The sequence below is a fragment of the Protobothrops mucrosquamatus genome, unplaced genomic scaffold (genome assembly GCF_001527695.2).
Source record: "Protobothrops mucrosquamatus isolate PMUCROS unplaced genomic scaffold, P.Mucros_1.0 scaffold14800, whole genome shotgun sequence".
In the NCBI taxonomy this organism is placed as follows: domain Eukaryota; kingdom Metazoa; phylum Chordata; class Lepidosauria; order Squamata; family Viperidae; genus Protobothrops; species Protobothrops mucrosquamatus.
The window spans coordinates 1-6,140 of NW_015400569.1; the positions used below are offsets into that span (position 1 = coordinate 1).

The 6,140-nt window shown below is 35.5% G+C and overlaps 1 long non-coding RNA gene across 1 annotated transcript; it reads left to right on the forward strand.

Moving 5' to 3' along the window:
* Positions 1-868: 868 nt before the first annotated feature.
* On the forward strand, positions 869-6,095 carry LOC107301585. The gene is made up of 3 exons (XR_001549311.1): positions 869-883; positions 4,469-4,539; positions 6,035-6,095. It is a non-coding gene; the product is annotated as an uncharacterized LOC107301585 (long non-coding RNA).
* Positions 6,096-6,140: the final 45 nt, after the last annotated feature.

The window sequence follows — 6,140 nt, forward strand, 5'->3', positions numbered from 1 at the left end:
TATGCATTTGCATGCTTTTGAACTGCAAGGTGGGCAGAGCTGGGACAAGAATGGGAGCTCATCCTATTGCACGATGTTTGAGTATCGAACTGCCAACCTTCTGGTTGACAGCCCAGCATCTTAACCACTAAGCCACCATGCCCCCTCATATAAGATTGCTGCAAAAATGAGGATGAGAAAAATAGTTTGAATAATATATATGAAAGAGTTGCAAAGAATGTAATTATGATTAAAAGAAACTGAGAAAATCCATATCATGATGGAGATAAAGTATTTTGAAGTATATTAAGACTATGGAAAGAATAAAATTAAAAAAAATAAATTAAAAATAAAAGTGAGGAATGATTTGAATAAAAGTGAACTGAGTGATTATTGAAATAAATATTTTAAAGATCTGTGTGAGGATGATAGTTAGTTCTTTCATGAAGCCAGTCTAGTGTGATAAACTTGCAACTAAGACGTTATTCATTACTGGAACAATTGGTATAGAAGTGCTCTTTCCGTATCTAAACAGCACTACTCTATTTAACTTGCCCTTAATATTGTAAGGTGAATGTACTAATTAACAGTTATAACATTTCCATTTTAGATTTACCAGTTTTGCACTTTCATGATTCAGACTGGGAACTACAAGGGTCTTCATCTTGTGAACCTCTGCTTTCTTGCACTACAGAAAAACTTTTGGTAAGTTTGTTCATTGTGTTCAGGATACAGATTCCTGAAAACAATTTGCAGTATAACTTTGTTGGAATTGTTCCATAACTTTTGGTTGGAGTTGTTAATTTAATGCATAAAACTTTTTTTCAGAGCCAAGCGAAAATACTTGCCAAAGGGAAAAAAATTCCATTTGCTACAGATGATGAGTATACAAATGAAGAATTAGGTAAGAGGCAATATGAATTTCTAAATTAGTTACATTTGTAAGTGAACTGAGCAATAAGGAACAATGAATACCCCATAGATCACCATGTCTAAAGGTGTGATTTAGTATGAGCTAAAGCTAGTAGTAAAATCCTCCTATCCATTTCTTGATGTGTTCATGGGACAAAAGTTCAGTATGAAATATTAACTTATTTTCTCTGGTTAAAACAACAGTTTTGAGGGTACCTTAAAGACTAGAAGCACGATCTTGTGTCCTGCTGAATTTAATCACATTTATTAAACAATGTTGTATCCAAATGGATGCTAAGGGCCAGTAGTATGAGCACTCCATGAAATAAGGCTAATTTGGGCCTATATTGTTCCATATAAATCTCATAAGCCTTTTCTTCCCTCATCACAGTGATGTTCTTATAACTTATATGAGGCCATGCTCCAAATAGTTTTTTAATCTCTTATCTGTAAAATAAGTTCGCCAATTTTATACTGCTTTGTGTTAAAGGGTGTGATTTTGACCTTCATATGTAATTACCTGAATTGTAGATTCAGATGGAGATAAAATAGCCCAATGGTTTAACTCAGAGGGAGGGAGGAAGTGCATAATTTTCAACCCTCTGTAACTTTGGGGCCCACTCAGACACAGCTATCTCAGAAGGCAGCAGAATATTTGATGTGTATCTTGATCTCAGAGCTAAGCTCCAACCTTATGTAACAAAGGCAATGCTGGCAAAGCAGTATTATTGGAATAGTATGCCACCTCTCTGAAGGCCAATCCACCACATTCTACCGAAATTTTAAAGGAGCAGAAAAAACAATACAAGGTTCTGCCCAAAAAGAAAAAAACAACCTCCCTATTCTGGCATTTTATAACAAATGGTTCCTGTAATGGCATTACAAAATTGCATTGTATCTTCTGTCATACCTAGATATATTACTTCCAAGCCCTTTATTGTGATCTGCACTTTAACACCTATGTGATGGATGTATCTTTATTCTCAGTACCTCAGTGACCCCTCCCCCCCAGGGACATGCAAGGAAGTAAAAAAAATCTCATTAACCAGCTTAATGTGGTAAAGCCTCTGAGAGTGACTCTATTCCCCCCCCAGCTAATTAAATCCAATTCATATGGTGGGCCCTGCATCCTTTCTTTTCATATATACACTAAGATCCCAGAGGGCTGGGAGGAGCTATAATTGTTCTCTTATATAAAAAGAGTGATAAAAATTACCCAACTAATTATAGGCCATTTAGTTTATTGAGCAGCATTAGAAAACTATATGCCAGGTATCTATTCATCAAAACTGAAGCCTGGGTAATAGATGAGGGAATAATCAACCCTGAGCAAGCAGGGTTTCAACTGAGATGATCTGCTATAGACCATTGTCTAGTGCTTCAACATCTGGCAGACACATATACAGTGTTCATTCTGAATTGAATCTATTGACTTCAGGACAGCATTTGATCATATCTCAAGGGTTAGACTCTGGGACATTTTGAACAGATCCTTTATAGACCATAGTCTCTTAGTTCTAATTTATAAGATCTATGATAAAACTGGCCTTAGAGAAAGATGTAACTGAGAAGGGGGCTTTTCTGATTTTATTCAGCTTGTCAATAAGGATGTAAACCTTTTAGAAAGTTGATATCCCTGGGCTTAAAATAGCTGATAAACATTTCCCAATTCTACTCTATGCTGAGGATACAGTTCTCTCATTGTCGTCTGTAGGCATGAAGCAGATATTAAGAACCCTGGCATCTTACTGTAATGAAGAACAATTAGTTAACTATGAAAAATCTATGGTTTTAGGTTTTTTTCCAACAAAGGAGAGAGGCATAAGTGGACAATCAATTCTCATGAATTAGAGCAAGTCGGGTGTTTTAAATATGAGGCTCTAGGAAATTAATAAGTAAATTGTGCCAGTTCTACAGATCAAAATATTGCAGCTGCAATAACAAAATTTTATAGGCAATAGGAGGTAAATTGCATTTTAGTATCAATCAAACTATTTATGGCTAAAATAGTTGCCAAACTATTATATAGGATACAACTTGACATATCTATAAATTTAAGGGCTTATGAAACCAGTCAATTTTCCTTACAACTTTTTCAGTACTCCAACATGTACCCCTAATGCAGTGTTTGAGACTTGAAACCAAGATGCCAAGCATTAAGACTCAGGCCTGGACCAGGATTCTAATCTCAGGGTTCAGAATCATATTTGATCATACAAGCCTGTTGCTTCCTGTGTTGTCAGATAGCTACCAATCTCATTGGCACCATACCTGTGTGGAAGAAGTTTGCAGTTTTGGCCTCTCCCCTGAATATTTAGGCCAATTAACCCTTGAAGTTGCCAAATCTTATATAAATAAAAATGTAAATGTTCGTTTGTTCAAAATCTTAAATCTCCGAAAGTTCTTCACCGATTGCTTTGAAATTTTGACACAATGTTGCATTCGAATACGCACGTGTTTTTATATACCTACTATTATATAGATGTCACATCTGTGACAGGTAAAAACATTTAACCTGTCTGAGCCACAGCAACGCGTGGCCGGGTACAGCTAGTCAATAATAAAAGTAAGAATTAGGTATAGTGATTGCAAAATAATATCACCAGGGCACCTGAATTCTATTCCCAAATGCTAGGTAGCCACATCACTCTTCTTCAGGTTATCTCTATGATCTTACCCTAAGCAAATATAGATGGGCCCTTTTCAAAACCTAGCTTGATCCCCTCCCTTCAGCACTGTTGCAGGAATATTTCATGGAACACTTTATATTGTATATAGAGACTTTGTTCTTAGGATCCAGGGACATAGAAGCTCTTGCCCCTATCCTTGTACAGTGTCCTTTTTATAATGGCCCAAAATATGCTTTGATCTCCCTAATTATTTATAAAATTGAGGGTCATACTGATAAACATTATAGGTTTTTTTTTACTTTTTAAGGGTTGCTAATACTATGCTCACATACCAGGTGGCCAAATATCTTCATCAAGTTATAGAATTACACAAACATTTGAATTAGATATATTCTGTTATTTTCTTATTGCTTTCTTTTCTCCTTGATAATGAATTGCTGTTTCTCTTTTCCTACTGTAAAGGCAGAAAACCATAATAAAGTGATTTGATTTGATTCATATAAATATTATCTGTCTATATCCCCTTCATGTTGTTTGAGAGGGTGCCCAACCTTTTGAAGCAGATTTATGGAGATTGCAAAGAGCAATAGAATAAAAGAAGAGTGAAAATTACTTTTTTCTCTTTCTCTATTTTATGAACAAGAATTTCTTTTATAGGAAGATGAGGCAGATCATTATCCCGTGTGGTTCATTAATTGGTAGCAAACCTTACGCAAGCAACACATTGATATTTTACTTACAAGATAGCATTTAGCTAACTATTACTTTGATTAGTATATTTATTGACTCTTGTACAGTAGTTTTTGATCACGAAATTGGGTCATCTCAATATCTGGTTTTGAAGATTTACAGTTCAGTTCCTTGTGGGATTTTCAACAATCCTTATATATGACAAATGTATAATTTACAGAAGCTTGATTTAATAAACTAAGCTATTATTTTGACAGCTATCGCTTATGTATTGATTGGCAATGGCTTTTATGAGGAAGCAATACAACATTTTTCAACGATGCTTCAGGTAACTTTTCTTTTTCATGTTTTTATTAATCTTTAGTAAAAAGAAGAGTTTCCCTAAACACACCTTCCTTGGGGAAGAGTGACAGGGGGTAATATAAACTTAATATGCAAAACAGAGGTTTTTAGGATTGAATTAGCGTTTAAAATTGTAATACATTCTCATATTTGGGCAAAAGACATTATGTACTAGAACTGCTTGTATTCAGGCGGAGAAAAAGTGGCTCAAAGAAAATTATAGGAAATATTTCTTATGGGTGAAATCCAGTGACATCTTTCTAATGAAAACAATTTTCACTTGTGGAGTTGATGTATCCATTTATACCTAATCTTCCGCAGTAGAGTTTGAAGATTTATTTGGAGTTATAAGGCATTTCAAATTTAGGAGAGAATGAACAAAAGTCTTTTTGTTTAAATAGGTGTCATGGAAAATGTCATACATGAATGTACAGTTGCTTTTGACATTAGGAGTACACAACCATTTAGAGTAGACATGTCAAACTCGCGACATCACGTGATGTCGCGCAACATATAGGAGCTTTTTCCCCATTGCTGGCAATGGGGTGGGTGCAATTTCGTTGTGATGGCAGTTTGACATCCCTGATTTAGAGTATCAAAGGTGGCATGCAGTGGTAAATGGCTTGGTATATACACACCCATGCATATAATGTCACTGCTGGAGTGAAAATCACAATCCTCATCAGCTGTGAAACAGCTTTGATCAGCTGATTGCACAATACTTGAGACTACAGGTAGTCTTTGCTTAATGCCCACAATTGAGACAACAACTCTGTTGTTAAGCAATGTTATTAAATGAGACATCATGTGATCATGATGGACCTATAACCTCATTTCCACTTGACTGGTTAAGCAGATCACCCATGGTTGTTAAGTGAGACTCCATGTGTGACTTGCAGTTTTACTGCTGGCTTTTCCATTGACTTTGCTTGCTGGAAGCTGGCTGTGAAGCTCGCAAATAGCAGTCAAGTGATCCTGGGGCATTGTGACAGTTGTAAAGTGCCCAAATCTTGATCACATAATTGTGAGGACACTGTGACACTTGTAACTATGAAGACCTATTGCAAAGTTACTTTTATAGCACTGTTGTAACTGAATGGTCACTAAACAGGACATTCATTAAGTGAGAATTACCTGTAATCTGTCCAGTAACCAGAGTTTTTTAAAAGAAATACAAGGTCATTTAAATCACTAAAAGCTGTATCTACAATAATTTATTACTGTCTTGTTATATGTTATTATATTAATAACACAGGAAAGTTATGAAAATAAGTTGTTGTGAAAGCCCTTAAAATTAAAGCTAATTATAACAGCATGAGCAAAAGCTGCAAGTACTTCTGGACCCAAATGCATCAACCTGTAAATGGAGATTTCATGGGGCTTTTTTCCCTAGATTGTGTTAAACTTCTTAATTACAGAATTCAGTGCTAAAATATATGCCTCACAGTTGTCTAAAGTCTACTTTACTTTGCGGTGCATAGGAACAGCCAGAGCTCATCAGTGCAATTTATGGGCAAGGGATAGCATATGGAAAGAAAAGGCAACATGTGAGTATTTAATATATTTAAAGCAGCTGACACCAATTAC